This window comes from Chelonoidis abingdonii, chromosome 2 (assembly GCF_003597395.2).
Source record: "Chelonoidis abingdonii isolate Lonesome George chromosome 2, CheloAbing_2.0, whole genome shotgun sequence".
Classification (NCBI taxonomy): Eukaryota; Metazoa; Chordata; order Testudines; family Testudinidae; genus Chelonoidis; species Chelonoidis abingdonii.
The window spans coordinates 292,885,571-292,904,952 of NC_133770.1; the positions used below are offsets into that span (position 1 = coordinate 292,885,571).

Genomic DNA, 19,382 nt, shown 5'->3' on the forward strand with positions numbered 1-19,382 from the left:
AACCCACTTACACTTTTGGCCTTCACAACATACCCTGGCAACGTGTTTCACAGATTGACTCTCTGCATTCTGTTTGTTTTAAACCTGTTGCCTATTAATTTCATTAGGTGACTCCCGGTTTTTGTGTTATGTGAAGAGGCAAAAAACACATTCTGGGGTTTCTCCATGCCATTCATGATTTTACAGACCTCTATCATATCCCCCTCTTAGACGTCTCTTTTCCTAGTTGAATATTCACAGTCTTTTTAATCTCTCCTCATATGGAATCTGTTCCACACCCCTAATCATTTTTGTTGCCCTTCTCTGTACCTTTTCCAATTCTACCATATCTTTTTTAGATGGAGTGACCAGAACTACACACAGTATTCAGGGTGTGGACATATATAGTGGTATTATATTTTCTGTCTTATTATCTAGCCCCTTCCTAATGATTCCTAACATTGTTAGCTTTTTTTTGACTGCTGCTGCATATCGAGCAGATGTTTTCAGAAAGCCATCCATGACCAACCCCTTTCTTGAGTGGTAACAGCTAATTTAGACCCCATCATTTTGTATATATACACACACAACAGTTGGGATGAAGTTTTCCAACGTGCATTACTCTGCCTTTATCAAGACTAAATTTCATGTGCCATTTTTGATGCCCAGCCACTCAGTTTTCTAAGATTCCTTTGTAACTTCATAGGTAGCTTTGGACTATCTATTTTGGGTAATTTTGTACTGTCTGCAAACTTTGCCACCTCAGTGTTTACTTTTTCCAGATTATTCATGAATATGTTGAACAGCACTGGTCCCAGTACAAATCCTTGAGGGAGCCCACTCTTCACTGTGACAACTGACCATTTAGTCCTACCCTTTATTTCTATCTTTTAAGCAGTTACTGATCCATAAGAGGAACTTCTTTCTTATTTAAATTGCCTCCCTTCGATGAGGGAGTCCAATATGCTATCCACTGGCTCACTCTTTTCTAAAATTTGCTGACCACCTCAAAGAATTCTCAGAGAATTGTAAAAGGAAAATATGCCTCAAAGCTGTATTGACTCTTCCCCAACATATCATGTTCATCAATGAAGCTGATAATTCTTTATTAAGATTATGTTAAAAAAAAAAAAGTGAACGGTACAGAGTTTAAGCATAGAAGTTTCTGGTTATCAGGGAATAACACACAGATTATCGAGGGTGCAAAGTTTGGTTTAAGATTGGGTGGCATAAGGAATACATAATCTGCAATATCCCCGATTGGAGGTAAAAGGCTGATGGGTCAAAGTACAGACATTGAGATATGAGGGTATGAAGTTCATAAAGTGGCTATGTTCGGGTGTGGAGTATAATAAGTGGATATGATGATGAGGATGGATTGACCTTCATTTGGTGAGATTTAATGTTCAGGGAGTTTATGGTTCCAGTTCAAATGATCCAACAGAGGAAGTCTGTTGGTCCCTTTCTCGTAGTTGAAGAATGACATCACTCTGGCAATTAGCCTGGTACTGAAGACAGGCTTGGCAGCCTGTAACTGCCAGGTTGCCTCTGAAGCCTTTTTTAAAAATTGGCATATTAGCTATTTGACAGTCATCTGGTAAAGATACTGATTTAAGTGATAAGTGACATACTACAGTTCTTTCAAAACTGATGGGTGAATACCATCTGGCCCATGGTTTAATTTTATCAATTTGTTCCAACAGCTTCTCTATTGACAACCCAGTCGGGGACAGTTCCTCATATCTGTCACCTAAAAAGAATGGCTCAGGTGGGGGAATCTCCCTCACAACCTTTGTAGTGAAGACACATGCAGAGAATTCATTTAGCTTCTTCACAACAGCCTTGTCTTCCTTGAGTGCTCCTTTAGTGCCTCAATTCACCAGTGGCCCCACTGATTGTTTGGCAGGCTTCCTGCTTCTGACCTACTTTAAAACAAACAAAACAAATACCCTGCTGTTAATTTGTCTTTTGCTAACTGCTCTTCAAATTCTTTTGGGTCTGCTTAACTACACTTTTACACTTGACTAGAAAGGAATATAAATTCTGCCAATTTTCCTCACTAGGATTTAACTTCCAATTTTTAAAATGTCTTTTTGCCTTTAACTGCCTTTTACTCTGTTGTTTAGCCATGATGGCATTTTTTGGTTCTCATACTGCTTTTACTTTGTTTATTGTACACATATAGCTTAGGTCTCTATTATGATTTTTAAAAGTTTCCACACAACTTGCAGGCAGTTCACTCTTGTGACTGTTCCTTTTCATTCCCATTTAACCAGCCTCCTCATTTTTGTGTAGCTCCCCTTTTTAAGTTAAATGCTCCTGCGGTGGGTGTCTTGGCATTCCCCACACCCCCCATAAGGATGTTAAATTTAATTACATTATGATCACTGTTACCAAGCAGTTCAGTTATTTCACCTCTTGGTGATCCTGTGTGCCACTTAAGACTAAGTCAAGAATAAATAATTTAATCTCCTCTTCTCAGTTACAGGCCTAGTTGCTCCAAGAAGCAGTCTGTAATGGCGTATGGAAATTGTTTCTCTCCATCCCTTCCTGAGGTGACATGTATCCAGTCAATATGAGGATAGTTGAAATCCTCATTATTACTAAGTTTTCTGTTTTTGAAGCCTCTCTAATCGCCCTGAGCATTTCACAATCACCATCCTAGTCATATAGTTAGCAGTATATTCCTACTGTTATACCTCTTATTATTTAAGCATGGAATTTCTATTCATATAGATTCCATGGTACTGTGATTCATTTAAGGTTTTATCTATATTTGTCTCTATTCTTTCTTTCACATATGAGCCACACCCCCAAGAGTGCCATCTACTCTGTCATTCCTATACATTTTGTACTGTAGTATTACTGTGTCCCGCTGATTATTAGGTTTCTGTGATGCCTACTATCTCAATACCAGGCACTTAAGTTCACCCCTCTTAGTATTTAGACTTTTTGCATTTGTATACAAGCATTTTCAAATTTGTCAATATCTGTCTGTCTTCATGTGATGTAACTGAATGGGACTCTTTTTTGTTTGCTTTTTTCTCTTCAGTTCTTACCTGTACTTTATATCCTAGGAAAACGGAGAGGATAGAAGTTGATAGAGTAACCCTGTTAATAAATCCTCCCTAAGAGACGTGCCTGTCCAATCTGTGTGCTCCTTTGAATCTGTTGGCGTTCCCCCAGCTTAGTTTAAAAACTCCTCTACGGCCTTTTAAACTGCACATGCCAGCAACCTGGTTCTGTTTTGGTTTAGGTGGAGCCTATCTTTCATGTATAGGGTCCTCCTTTCGCAAAATGTTCCCCACTTCCTAATAAAACTAAATCCCTGCTCCCGACACCATCACCTCATCCACACATTGAGACCCTGAAGTTCTACCTGTGTAACTGGCCTTGTGTGTGGAACTGGGAGCATTTCACAGAATGTCACCATGGAGGCCCCGGACTTTAATCTCTTACCTAGCAGCCTAAATTTGGCCTCCTGGATGTCTCTCCTACCTTCCCTACATCACTGGTACCTACGTTTACAACAACTACTGGCTCCATCCCAGCATCGCACCCAAGTCTGTCTAGATGTCATGAGAGGTCTGCCACCTTCACACTCGATAGGCAATTCACCATGTGGTTCTTCCGGTCATCACAAATCCATCTACATTTCTGACAATTGACTCTCACATTACTATTACCTGTCTCTTCTTAATAACAGGGGTCCCCTCCCCTGGACAGGTATCATCAGTTTGAGAGAATACCATGACATCATCTGGAAGGAGGTTCAACTATATGATTGTTTTCCTCCACTGCAGCTTGAGGTTCTCCTTTCTCAAGACTTCCATCCTCCTCAACAGCACAGAGGCTGTCAGACTGAGGACAGGACCGCTCTACTATGTCCTGGAAAGTCTCAGTTTTGTACCTCCCTGTCTCCCTTACTTCCTCCAGTTCACTCTGGTCTCAAGAGCCTGAACTCAGTTTCTGACGACCATGAGCTGCTTGCACCAAATGCACACATATGCCACCTGCCTACAAGGCAGGTAATGATACATGTGCTGGCTTAGAAAAAGCTGTGTGGTAACGTATAGCTGTGGCATTTACCCTCTTGATAGCGTTTGAAAAGAAAGCAAAGCAGCAGAACCAGCCTGTTTAGGCAGTCTGACTTTGCTGGGGAATTCACAGTGTAGACAGGAAACTCTGCAATCTGGGAATACCGGTCAGGAGGGGAAGAGATGCATGTCTCCACACAGGAAAGGTGATGGCTAGGGAGCCAGAAACTTAAGAGTGGGTGCCCTTGTCGCTGAGGGTGCCTTTCCCCTGAGGGGGAAAACACACATGCAGTTGCCTTCAACTGTCACAGTTTTACCAGGATAATTATGCCGGTAAATTTCCAAGTATAGACATGCCCAAACTTGTATTTAATAGTTAGATGATGTTTTCTCAGTTTGTAAAGGAAATTGTAGAGTTTGGTTAGCAAGATCTGGGTGAGTGGGTTGGGTTACTTAGTGACCTTATTTAATATTTTAATGTCCAAATTTTCTATCAAGGGACAAAACAATTTTAGGAACCTTCAAAATAAAGTTTCTTTATGCAGTGAAAGATCTTGCATCTGGACTGTATTAATTTTCTCAGCCAATAGAGCAGAGGCATCTCCTATGGAAGAGCAGTGTGGATGTCTCCATGTACATGAAGCAATATCTGGGGCGTGGCAGCTACCTTTAGTGTCATTTTAACAAAGAAGTCTTTTAAACTGCTGCAGCTGCAAAAAAATTCTAGCAGTGTTCTTTTCATATTTAGTTCTGCAGTTTAATTTTTGCTTATTTGAGACAATAAAAGTGAACTAAACAAGTTGCCTGTGTTGCTGTAAGAGAACTCGGAGAAACCAAACTAAGAGCATGTCTAGACTAGAATAAGGAGATGTAGGTAACAAAGGCAGGCCCAATTTCACTCCAGTAAGTGCAACTCTAACTGTCTAACCTTTCTATACTATTTGAAACATAGAAGTTTTCTTGTTCCCAACTTGCTGCCAGATCAGACTTATCATATATCCTCTCATTTGCTACATCAAGGCAGGATGACAACCAACAAAAACCTTATTTTAGTACCTTCAGAGGTTCTCCCCTGCCTAGCAAATTTCCCTGTCCACTCCACTAGAGAAATCACCTCCTTCTGGATTAAAGTGAGAGGAGGGCAAGACTTAGAGAGCAAACTGTGCAGAGCAGTCAATTGGCCCATCCCAGTCACGCCCTGAGCATGCTATCTGGACAGGACTGCATAAGACAAGCTTTCGGACGGCAAGTGCTTAAGGGAGTTCTTTCTGTGCAGTCTTAGGTCTATTTTGTCTAAGCGGAAGAATGGAGAGAGTTGTTTTACCTCTTTTATTGTTCAGATTGATCAGCTGTCTCCCCACCCATATCCACTCTCCTTCCTAACTGCCAATCCTGTCCAAACCTTATCAATTCATTTCGTGTGATGGGTTTGGTCACTGCTAGACAACCATTTCTGTGCAGTGGTGAGCCACACAACAAAAAACAGTTCTCTTACCTATTAATTGTGCTCCATAGTGTGATGAAACCTGGGCAGACACCCTGGATTGGTCACCACCTGCTTGAGTGACAGATGCGGACAACATACTCAAGATCTCCAGGTGAGAAACCAGTGATCACTTGAAGTCATATATGGAAAATGCACTCCAATTAAAACTGATCGATTTGTCAGAAAACTGATGAGTCTAGCATAGCAGTTCTCTAGCTCTCACTCTTTGGAGTGCTTCATAAGGGTCTGTGAGACTGCATGTCCATCTCTCCCCTCAGCACCTCACCCCCTCAGACTGGTTCTCAAAATGTTTCATTAACTACACAGAAGGGTTCCATAATGGACCTTTTTAAAGATTCATTGGCCAACTCAGTAACATGACCAGATATCTGACAGCAATTTTTTGTCAACACCTCCAAAACAATTAAAAAAAAAAAAGCTGATTAAAAGTCATCCTCCTGCTCATTTTTCTCACCTGTTTAACCTCTCCATTGGCTTCTCATTTTCTACCACACCAAGTTTAAACTTCTTGACATTACCTTAAGGCATCTTACAATTTGTCTTCTCTAGTTATCTGCTCTTGTGTCTTAAATTTCACCCCTTCACTGCACCAGTGATGCAAGCCACAACCACCACTTGTTCACATCTCCCACAAGAGTCTCTATGTATTCTTCCATCTTGCCCTTCATGCATGGAGCACCTTTCCTATAAAGCTACCATACCCTCCTCCTTCAAAACTTTTCTCATTTCTACCATGATGCCTACAGGAAATCATACAATAAACAAGGAGTCAGTGGGAATTACTGACATTTATACAGAGATTTTTAAATGTTAAATTATTCAGACCGTCAAGTTATGAACATAATGAGTCAATGTAAAACAATTTTTAATTTGTCTTTTTTCCTTCTACCCAGCACTTCTCTCCTATTGGTTTGTTTGCTGAATCTTGTTTCAAGCCCAATGGTAAACTCTTTTGGGACAGGGAGCGTCCCTTACTTTGTATAGTGCCTAGCCTAAAGGAGCACCAATTTTGACTGGAGACTTCGAATGCTAATACAATACAAATAGTGTGTGGGTAACTCGACAATCCCACAGAACATGCATACGTGAACATAAGACAAAGATGTAAGACAAAGATGTATACATAAATACAGGTTCAAATTGTCTGTCTTACACAACACTGCAAGTCTTAGTAGCTGCTGCTTAGCAGAGTTCTCCTTATCTTTGATAAAATGTCGCAGGTCTTTTTCCTATCTTTCTCTAACAGTCCTTAACAGAAGACTAATGCTACAAAACACCAGGCTGTACTTCTTAGAGAACAGTTTTAAAATACCCAGGCCCATGAAGACTATTTCTAATAAAGAAGAAGGTTTTGTTAAATGCCATTTTCTTGCATAAAAATACTGGTATTTTTCACAACCAGTATTTGACTATCTAAGAAGACTTATTATATTCCTGTTTTCAAAGTAGTTAAGAGAGCTTTGCCACTGTTTTATGTGTGAATTTCTTTCTGAAGTGAACTTTTACATTTTAAATCTCAGAATTTCTCCTTAATGGTGCCAGAGAGATCAATCAACTCTCCACATCTACCTATGCTTGCATCCACCCATGGGATAGAATTGAGAAAGGATAATAAACCCTTCTAAGTTTACCTCACTTTTGAACTATCTTAATTTTTCCATCTCCATATGAGAAATTCGTTACTTTGCAGGATTCCAGTATTTCACCCATTGCAATGGCTTTGTTTGGTAGTATATATACCCAATTTTATAAACTGAAGTTAGATAAAACTAAGTTCTCTTCTATCACTTGGTAAAAATTTCTCTAACATTTCATTAGCACATGTCCTCCTTCCTAACAAAATGGAGTTTGGAGGAATGTTGAGAAGGCAGCTGTTCAGTTCAAGGTACATTCTCACATCCAGAACATTCTGGGTAATTTTCAGTCTTCCTCTTGAGTCCAGAATGCATTGCACAGAGTAAAGAACATTCTGCTGTTTTTTAAATCTGTGTCAGTTGGCCATTTTGGACCTCTCAGAAGTCTTTCATATAATAAACTGTAAATTGTTGTTTCAATAACTAATAGATTATTTTAATTGGGGGAACTGTTCCCTCCTGTAGCTCCAGTACTTACAACAGAGGAGGCCTATAAAATCATGAAATATGGGGAGAAAGTGAATAAGGAAGTGATATTTACCCCTTCGCATAACACAGGAACCATGAGTCACCCAATGAAATTAATAGGCAGCAGGTTTAACACAAACGAAGAAGTACTTCTTCACACAATATAGTCAACCTGTGGAACTCACTGCCAGAGGCTGCTGTGAAGGCCAAAAGTATAAATCGTTTAAAAAAAAAATCAGAAGTTCATAGAGGATAGGTCTATAAATGACTATTAGCCAAAATAATCAGGGATGCAAACCCATGCTCTGGGTGACCCTAAGCCTCTGACTTCCAGAGGTTGAGACTGGACGACAGAGGATGGATCACTCAATTTAAAATTTTTATTAAAGCTAACATTAAAAGAAAGTATATAATACACAGGTTAAGAAAAGAGAGCATCTGTACATCTGGGTGTGGTGCTTAGATTATCCACAATACGTTTGTTTTAAAAAGTCATAAGATATATAGAGAGCATAATCAGCAATAACTCAAATTAAGGTGAATAAATTTAACAATACAGTTTAGATACACCGCTACCTCGATATAACACAAATTTGGATATAACCCGGTAAAGCAGTGCTCTGGGGGGGCGGGGCTGCACACTCGGGTGGATCAAGGCAAGTTCAATATAACACGGTTTCACCTATAATGCGGTAAGACTTTTTGGCTCCCAAGGACAGCGTTATATCAAGGTAGAGGTGTATTAGAATCTGAACAGTCAAGTACATCACTCATGAAAAAAGTTATACAGAGAGTTGCTTGTAGAAAGCAAATATAGGAATGAGTGTAGACTGTCCCTCCATAATTGAACATTTAGGGTAGATTGTCCATTTGGAAAATACAATCCACGAGGAAACTATTTCAGTTACTTTCCCATTACCCTCTCTTCATTCCAACTGAAGCATCTGGCACTGGCTACTGTCAGAAGAGAGGATACTGGGCAAGATGGACCTTCCCCATTATCACAGCATATCTCCTAAAATAATTTCCAATCTTGATCTAAAAATTGCCAGTGATGGAGAATCCATCCATTGGTAAATTGTATCAATGGCTAATTACTTGCACTGTTAAAAAAACAGGTCTCATTTTGTTTGAATTTGTCTATCTTCAACTTCCAGCCATTCGACCACATTAATACCTTTCTCCGCAAGATTTAAGAGCCAATCATCAAATATTTGCTCCCCATGTAGTTAAACTCCCCATGCAGTTAAGATCAAGTCACTCCTTAACCTTCTCTGTATTAAACTAAATAGATTGAACTCATCAATTCTATACTAAATGGTAGGTTTTCTAATCCTTTATTCATTCAAATCTCACCAGTAACTGCACACCGCACCATAGTAACTCTACCTCAAGAACCAATCCATACAACAAACCTCGATGCCAACTCTGCCCACATATCTACACCAGCTACACCATCACTGGACATAACCAGATCAGCCACACCATCACCGGTTCATTCACCTGCACGTCCACCAATGTAACCATATGGCGGCAATGCCCCTCTGCTATGTACATCGCCCAAACTGGACAGTCTCTACGGAAAAGGATAAATGGACACAAATCAGATATTAGGAATGGCAATATACAAAAACCTGTAGGAGATCACTTCAACCTCCCTGGCCACACTATAGCAGATCTTAAGGTGGCCATCCTGCAGCAAAAAAACTTCAGGACCAGACTTCAGAGAGAAACCGCTGAGCTTCAGTTCATCTGCAATTTGACACCACCAGCTCAGGATTAAACAAAAACTGTGAATGTCTCGCCAACTACAAAACCAGTTTCTCTTCCCTTGGTTTTCACACCTCTACTTCTAGAACAGGGCCTCATCCTCCCTGATTGAACTAACCTCGTTATCTCTAGTTTGCTTCTTGCTTGCATATATACATACACACACACCTGTCCCTGGAAATTTCCACTACATGCGTCTGATGAAGTGGGTATTCACCCATGAAAACTCATGCTCCAAAACGTCTGTTAGTCTATAAGGTGCCACAGGATTCTTTGCTGCTTTTATAAAATCCCTGTTAGTAGCTGTTCTCTACTTGCTTTACCTGTAAAGGGTTTAAAACATCCACAGGTAAAACAAAGGGAGTGGGCACCTGACCAAAAGAGCCAATGGGAAGGCTAGAACTTTTTAAAACTGGGGGGGGAAAAAGTTTCCCTTTGTCCGTCTGTGTTGTTCTCTGGAGAGAGAGGATGGAGGAAAGACAGGACTGGAAGTATGTTGTAAATGCTTGGGCCAGGTATGAAAATCATCAGATCATGGAGGGATAGCTCCGTGGTTTGAGCATTGGTCTGCTAAACCCAGGGTTGTAAATTCAATCCTTGATGAGGCCACTTAGGGATCTGGGGCAAAAATCAGTACTTGGTCCTGCTAGTGAAAGCAGGGGGCTGGACTCAATGACCTTTCAAGGTCCCTTTCAGTTCTAGGAGACAGGTATATCTCCTATTATTATATTATACTCATTTTAAACCCCAGATACGTAAGTAGATCAGGAAATGTCTAGGAAGACATAATTAGGTTTCTCTCATTTCTTTATGGCTTGTGGACTCCTCTGTGCTAACCCAAGGTGCTTTTGTTTTGCTTGTAACCTTTAAACTGGACCTCAAGAAGCTATCTTGATGCTTAATCTTTGTAATTGTTTTTTTTAAAACCTAGCAAAAAGCCTAAATTCCAGATGTATTCTCTCTCTTTTTGTTCTTAATAAAATTTATTTATTTATTTATTTTTAAAAAGAACAGGATTGGATTTGTGCGTCCCTATGAGGTTTGTGCATATGTTGTTTAATTAGCTGGTGGCAACAGCTGTTTCCTTTGTTTTCTTTCTCAGCTCTTCTGTGAAGGGGACGTGAAAGGGCTTGAGGGTACCCTACAGGAAGGAATTCCCAAGTGCACTTTCCTGGGTTCCAAAAGGGATTTTTTGCACTTGGGTGGTGGCAGCATCTACCCATCCAAGGTCAGAGAAAAGCTGTAACCTTGGGAGTTTAATACAAGCCTGGAGCGGCCAGTACTAATTTTTAGAATCAAAGTGCCAGAGCTGGGAATCAGTCTTGACAACAGAATAGAGTCCGCCATCCTGTATGTATGGCCTACATTCTTTATTCCTAGATTAACTCATTTATATGTAGCTGTATGAATGCATAGTTTGCTTGTGCCCAGCTTATCAAGTGATCTAGATTTCTCCGTATTAGTGACCTACTCTCTTAATTATTTACCACCCTCAGTTTGTGTATCATTTTTATGGTTCCCTATTTACAATAATATTTTTAGACCTGTCAGTTTTTAATCCATGTAATGTGTACCAGGTATCATTCTGGTTTTTTAATCAAAATGTCATGCACTACCCAGTAAAATACCTTTCAGAGCTGTAAATATAGATAACACTATTACCTTTATCAACCAAATTTGTAGTCTCACCAAAAAAGATAAAATTAGACAAAAGCTATTTTCCATAAACCCATGTTGATTGGCATTAATTACTGTCCTTTAATTCTTTATTGAATTAGTCCCATATCAGCTGTTTCATTATTTTATCCGGGATCGACTGATTGCAGGCTGACTAGCCTATAGTTATCCAGGTCATTTCCTTGCTCTTTTTAAATATTAACATATTAGCTTTGTAGGCAAGGGATGGATAGCAGGATTTGATTGGCAATAGAGATCATGATGGATTGTGGCCAGGCAGCAGCGGCTGGAGGACATAATGATGGCCAGAGAGGGGAACTGATGAGGAGGACTGGGCTGGGATCACAGTAGGGAGCAAGGAAGTATGACAGGCTGTAAGGAGAAGAGGAGGCAAGGCAGAGAGTCAAGGAGACAGAGGTCCGTGTTTCAGGAGAAACTAGATTACGACAAATTAGCAACCCTTTGCCTTTCCCAGCCTACAAACCTTCTGTGGCTTGTTAGAAGGTATGTCTACACTACAAGGGCTACAGTCACACAGCTATAGCATTGCAGCTAAGCCATTGTGGCATAAACACTCTCTACAGTGACAGAAGAGTTTTTTCCATTGCTGTTGTAAATAAACCTATTTGAGAGGAAACAGCAGCAAGGACAAAAAATAAATCTTCTGACAGCCTAGCTGCATGTACAATGGGGGTTAGGTCAACTTAAGTACACTGCACAAAGCATGAAAATTTTCACGGGCCTGTAGCTAGATTGGTCTATGTTTTAGGTGTAGAGCGGACTTCAGAGCTATGGCAAGGGGAAAAGGCAGCAAAATACTAGTGCTTCCCCACGCCCTTTCCTCCAAAAAGTTTGCTCTTTTCCTCAACACCCCCACCTGAATACAGTACTCCCAGCACACTGGTCCATTCACCATGGGTAGGCAGGTCACATACATGCTTATCTCCCTGCCTTCCTGCCAGTGCTGCTGAAGTGGGGTAGATTGGCTAAAGAACAGCTCTTGCAATGCAGGAAGAGGTGGTAGGGGAAAGAACTTATTTCCCTACTTTCAAAAGTTTGTTGGCTAAAGAAGGGGTTATTGTGTTAAAATATAGAGATTAATTCAATCATAGAAGTGTGAAATAAAAGGAATTTTAATCTTGTTTTAAATGCAATTCTCAATGCCACGTTAATTACAAAATTACTACATTATTAGATTAAATTGAATCAATGATTAAAATATCAAACCTCACCAAAACAAGAGGGTAGGTGCTTATTAGATCCCCCATACACTCTTTATTCATTTGCTACTTCGTTTGAGAAGGGGAAGAAAATGTACATTAGCCTGTTTCTTATCTCTGGCCATGATAGTTCATTCACTTTTTTCTATACCTTAAAAACAATCGGGGGGCGGAGGCGGGAGAGATGGATTAAGGCCCAGTTTTTTTAAAGGTATAAGTGTTGTTGCACTCAATGTAGCAATGCTTAGCTGACTTTGGTGCCTAAATCACTTCTAAAAATGAGACATAAGCATTGCAACGCTGAGTGCAGGAGTGCCCACACACCCAAAACTAGGCCTAAACCAACAAGCAATTTAGCCACCTGTGACAGATTTGATTTTTGTGGGAACAAGAAAAAAAAAATCAGGATTCCAGCAAAATTTTCTATATCTATAAGGACCAACTGTTTCTTTCTCTGTTCAGAATCTGCTACTCCACCATTCTATAAGATGGAAGAATCAAGTATATTAGTTTTGTTAGAATACAATCCCAATTTCTGCCTCCTCAAGACCTTTCCCCACCCATCAATGGGAGGGACAGGGCCTCTGATGGCTTTGTTTTGTTTACTGAAATGCTGGCATTATGTCAGAAGAGACAAATATTCCACCAAAAAATCTTCACTTCTGCATTTAAGTTTTTAAAGAGTCTATTCTTGGGACTGAGGACTAAACACTCAACAACTATGGCAATGAGCACAATGTGAAAACCTAGAACAGGGGTTGTCAACCTGCAGCACACGTACCAAAGGCAACACGTGAGCCGATTTTTAGTGGCACACTGCTGCCAGCCGTAGGCCCGGCCGCCGGCCCCGCTTAGCACACTGCCTGCCTGGATGAACAGAATCCTCGGCCGTCAGCGGGCTGAGCGGGGCTGGCAGCCAGCACCCCGGCTGACGGAACCCCAGACCGGCCACCTGATGAGCTACTCGGGGTTCCAGTCACCGGCCCCGCTCAGCCCACTGCCAGCCTGGGGTTCCGGCCACCAGTCCCACTCAGCCTGCTGCTGGCCTGGGATACCAGCCACCAACCCCGCTCACCTCACTGCACTATTATTTACTTTACATACAATAATAGTTTAGTTATAGAATATAGGAGAGCAGGCTTTTCAGAGTTTTTAAGCTTATTTTCTACTCTTTCCCTGTAATTGCCTTTTCTACATTACAGAAGAATAGGGTCCAAAAGAATGTTGAGTTTCTAGGTCTTCCCCACTCACATAATGTCAAACACTTAAAATTACTTTAGGTGGTGATTAAATCCACAAAAGGATCCCTTTGTAAGAGAAGCATCAAAAGTAATACCTGCCTTCCTAATTGAAAGGGCCTGGTGCAAGGGCAAGGTGAATTATAGTTAAAATATAAAATCAGTTTTTAACTCTGAATTTCCTAACTTCAAATAAAGCTCTACACTTTTAATATGTTATACTGAATCTTTTTAGATAGTGAAAGCAGTTGTGGGCATGTCTTTAGTTTACAGGAAACCCACTCATATGTAACGCTGTTTTCAAGAGATAATATTGTGGTTTTCTACATCACTGTACAGAGGCAGTAAAAAGAACCTTCTATAATAGAATATTTTCAGTAGAGGATAAAACTGTATTCTTTATCGTGATAATTATTCTGTGATAAATTTTCCCCTGTTTTCAGTACTATTTATTTTCTTGTTCTCTACCTGCTGAATTTCTCTGGGACCTAGCCAGAGCTCTAGGCACTACTATAATACTATTTGGTATCAAGTGAACTCCAGTTCATGCATCTCCACTGATCTCAGTCATGACAATATAGCAAGAGGACTCAAGTGGCCAGGTCCCAAATCATTTAGGGCTTTATGGGCTAAGACAAGCACCTTGAAGTCCACCCTTAAACTTAATGGAAGTCAGTGCAACTTTGAGCACTGATCTTCTGAATTGTCCTAGTATGTAGCCCAGGGACAGGCAACCTACAGTACGCGTGCCAAAGGCGGTACGAGAGCTGATTTTCAGTGGCACTCACACAGCCCTGGTCCTGGCCACTGGTCTGGGGGGCTCTGCATTTTAATGTAATTTTAAATGAAGCTTCTTAAACATTTTAAAAATCTTATTTACTTTACATACAGCAATAGTTTAGTTGTATATTATAGACTTATAGAAAGACCTCCTAAAAACATTAAAATGTATTACCAGCACGCAAAACCTTAAATCAGAGTGAATAAATGAAGACTCGGCACAACACTTCTGAAAGGTTGCCGACCCCTGATGTAGCCTCTCATACAACATATTACAGAAACCTAATCTTGAGATGAATACGTGAAAGATTTACATTGGTCACTCACCGAGCCAGACATAGGAGAACATGTCCAGATATGGTCACAGCTGCTATCTGATCTTCTAAAAAGTAGCCACAAATCTAAGAAAACTCCAGGACTGTAAATCTGAGTCAGAAATGATGGATGTGCTCCCTCAACTACAGGTACAGTTTTAAAAAAATTAAAGCTAATGTTAAAAAAAATTATAAAATACATAGGTTGAGAAAAAGTGTCTGTATATCTGGGTATAGGACTTAGATTATCCACAAATACAAAGTTTGTTTTTAAAAAAGTCATATGATACATAGAGTACATTAATCAGCAATAACCCAAATTTAGGTGAATGGATTTAACAATACAGTTTAGATATCAGAATCTGAATAATTGGGTTCACCACTCATGAAAAGTCGTACAGCAATTTGGTTGTGGAAAGCGAAGTATATCAATGAGTGGAGATTGTCCCTCAGTAATTGAGAATTAGGTTGGTTGTCCATTTGCTACACTTTCAAGCTCCTCCAGTTGGTCCCCTCAACATCACTTCAGTCTTATCTGGATTTAGCCTCAGCCAGCTCACCATCATCACACTCCAATTTTATGAAGCACTGGAATACTTGTTCCTCTTTACCATCCAGCTCTGTTGTAACCCAAGTGTGGAGCTGGGTTTCATCAACCTACTAAATACACTGCAGTCCGGGTGTGCAAGTCACTTCCTGTATAGCACCAGGATACAGCACTTGAAAAGTTCAGTATGCAGACATTGATGAGATTCTACTATTCCTTTTTTTATATTAAAGTAGCAATTGAAGGCCCCAGTCAGGACTGGATCCCCTTTATACTAGACAACACACTGACTAAATTGGACAGTATCTTCTGCAATTTAATTTACAATGATGGCTATAAGAAACAACCGTGGCTTTAGGGACTAGTATGGGGAAGGTAACCCACATGTGAGTAGCAGCATGGAAGAACCCATAAATTGCTTGTAGGAGAAGCAAGCAAACAAGTGACAAGCCCTGGCACCATAGGCAGAATGAGAGGGCCGGCTAATGCAATAAGTTAAGAGAACAGATGGGTTGGGGATGAGGTGGAGAGGTTATGAATTCCCTTACAAAAAAAAAAAAGACTGGACAAGGAGCTTGTATTCAATATAGTCAGTGGAGGTGAAGTGGTGAGAGCAATAGCCTACGAGATGATTGCTGCAGCATTCTGAATGGAAACTAGGGAAGCAAAGTGGTTGTTTACAATGCTAGAGAAGAAACTGCGGTAACCAAAATGGGAGATCAGGCTCTGGGTTAGCTTTTAATTGTGTTGTTGAAGGTAAAAAGGTCTTAGAAGTGTTATGACAGAGGAAGTGGCAAGACTTGAATACGGCCTAGATGTGAGTGTCTAGAAAGAGGGCAGAATCAAACAGGACATCCAGGTTGTGCATATTAACACTTCAGAAGATGGTGGTGCCATCAATGGCAAGGGAGAAGCTTGTGAAGGAAAAAGAAGAGCCCAGTTTTGACCACGTTAAGTCTAAGCTGAAGGCAAACCATCTTAGCCATTCTGCATCACCACCCACCCATAAACCATGGTAATTATGAGAACAAAGCCAGCAGAGAGGCTGCTTTGAAGCCACTATAATCAGAGGAGATCAGAATAATGTTACACAATCCTCCCAAACCACCTATGGACTGTTCCAACAGCTCAACTGTCTTCCTCTGAGCTGTCTGGAATCTCATGTTTCTTCATCCTCCAAGAGTTTAAAATGTATACAAAATAAGTGGTATACATTAGCTTCTATATCCTGTCTCATGATAGAAGAATAAGGGAGCATTCTCTTAATAGCAGCAAATTCAGAATTGATAACAAAAATTTATTTTCACACAACATATAATGAGACTGTGGAATTCAATACCAGAGGATATCAGTAAGGTCAAGAATTTAGCAAGATTCATATAGAGACTGAACATTTATATGGGTAACAAGAATACCCAGAGTTATAATAGTAACTGCTAACACCAAAACAAGTTTTTGAAGGGATACAAAAACAAGTTATCCCATATCCATTTACAGTACAGTTTCTTGTGCACACCGTCCCCTGAGTCTTCTGCTGCTGGTCACTGTTAGAGAGAGAATATTGATCCAGTAGGCAATTCCTACATTCTTAAGGCCTCATTTATCTACATGAGAAAGTTGCATCAGTTTAACTTAAATTGTTTTTTAAACTGATTTAGTTAAACCATGGAACCCTATGTGAACTCTTATTTCAGTTTAGCTTAATCAGATTCCTTCAAGTTTATATTTGTTTTCTATTTGAACCCTTGCTTGCTTGCATGGCTAGAGGCACGGGTTAAAGCTCAAGCTGTGCCTTAGCTCAGGCTGCAACCCATTTGCAGTGAGGATGCAGGCAAGATCACTCAAGTACTCGCAGTGCTCCAACATCCTTTCCCTCTCCCTCCCCCCCCCCCTCCCCCCCCCAAGGGGCAGATAACTCTCTCTCCAGCAACTGACATAACTGACTGGGAAAAAAATCCCAGAGCATCTCAGCACAAAGAACCATGCACGCAGGCACACACTGATGAGGGTAGACACAGTGAAGGCAAATAAACGGGAAAGGGCTTTGCTGCAGGAACACTTGCACTCAGGCTGGACGAACCCAAGTGCTCAGACCTAGATCTTAATCACCCAGGTTAAGCATAGACATACTCTTACTAATATAATATCCTATCTGTGACATTACCAGCTATAATGGCACTTCTTGCCCTCACCTCACAACACTAAGCACTGCATCCTTATAAGCCAGTTTATAACAACTGGACCACATGTGGCATTCTCGTTTGTGACTCCTGCTCTAGTCTAAGTACCTGGCTTAGAGACAAGCTTAACACTGTGGCCCTGTCTACATCAGGCAGCCAAAACAGTTCTATGCCAATATAACTGTAGGAGTTTACACTGGTCTCATAGCCATCTTCTCAAGTATACTAATTTTAAATATGGCTCTACCTGGCAACAGCCAGAACTACTAACTATTTCTGTTAAAAACAACATTGGTAGATACCATATATATGTAGTTTCAACTACGTGACACTGAAATTTGTAAATATATCAGACAGGTACTTGTACTGATCCACCCCCACTGCATGGGTGTACCTTTGGCATAAATTTACTCTCATTCTTCCTTCCAAACCCATCCCATCCATCACAATTTGGAGGACAGGACAAATTATCTACAAACTAAAACATTGTTTTATTCCTTTTATAGCATATCTAGCACACAAAAGCATATGTCCTTGTATTTGTTTTAGATGCATACTGAGAAGGCTCCTATTAATTATTTCACCACTAAGTTTGCAGAGATTATATGTCTGATATAAATTTAGTCATAGAATTTCCTGTTATACCAAGCAGATAAGTTACTGAAGCCAGAGAGCAACCAAGTTTCTATTTACAATACTGTACTTTTGGCACAAAAATGACAATACTGTACTTTTGGCACAAAAATGTCCTAAGTTTATCACTAAATCAAAGTTCAATCACAAGTAATAAGTATTGGTCAACATCTCCAAGATAATTACTCTTCTCCTTTCTCTGTACTATAGGGCTTGTCTAGATTGAAAGTGTTACCAATATAAGGTAGGATTAAATGTAAAGTATTATAGCTATACTGGTGTAACTCCTTATGTGGACACACGTATTGCAATATAAAAAAAAGGGTACACGGGAATTATTCTGGTACAACTCCCACAGTTTAACGATACTAGTATAGCTTCCAACGTAGACAAGCCCAAAGCTTTCAAAACATGCCTGTAAGAGAGCTTGCTTTTTCCTTAACAGATTGGAACAAAATGATAGTTTTAAAAGTTTTATCCTGAAATTATTAGTCATATTTATCAAGCAGCATTATGTTACCCAACATCATTTATCAAGGCAGTAATACAAAGAAAAATGAATAAGTTTTTAATTACAGGACCAAATTCTGCCTTCAGATATGTGTGTGTAATTACTATTAAAGTTAACAGGAGTTGCACATATATAGGTGAAGGCAAAGTTTGGCTTATAAACAGAATTTATTTTCTGTTTTAGTTTTCTCTAAGTAATTAGACCCTCTAATTCACTAAACAAACCTGTTAAAACTATTGGAGCTTAACTGCCAATATAACAATCAGCAGACCAAATCTGGTGATGAATCCAGGTCACGTGCCACCTGAGGCACACTGCGCGTATGCTAAGATGACCATTCATATATCAGCATTCTGTTCATGAAGCTGAAAGATCTGTCTCCTTACAACATTGTTATTACACTCTATTACAACATTTCACATATTTACATTAAACACATAATTATACATTTTGTTTCCTGATATTTAGATACATTTATAAAATTAGGTATCTGCACAACAGAAACACAGTTAAAAGGAAGCTTATTATGTTAAGCAAAACAGACAGCTTCCGTAAAAGATTATACATAAAAATTTCCAATGCTCCCAAGTGATACAAAAAAATCAGTGGGACTTAGGATCCTAGTGTCAGTTATGAAAATGGAACTTAAACTGTTCAAGAGTGCCAAAGTCCTATTGACTCTTCATACTGTTCAGACTCCTAAGTCACTTAGGCAATTTTGAACATTTTACTCTAAACAAATAGATAAATGGGACATTTCAGTATGATTAGATACTGTAGTGTTTGATCTTAAAAGCAAATTCAATCTGTTTAGTTTTGGCTTTGAAATACTTCATCTAACTTTGGGGGGGTGGCAGTTGGAGTATTTTCCCCAGTACAGTTTTGTG

The 19,382-nt window shown here is 39.9% G+C and overlaps 1 protein-coding gene across 5 annotated transcripts in view; it reads right to left on the reverse strand.

The window, feature by feature from the left end:
• Nucleotides 1-19,382, reverse strand: part of AGO2 (argonaute RISC catalytic component 2) — a 131,317-nt gene that overhangs the window by 99,722 nt on the left and 12,213 nt on the right. The gene's annotated exons all lie outside the window — the stretch shown is intronic.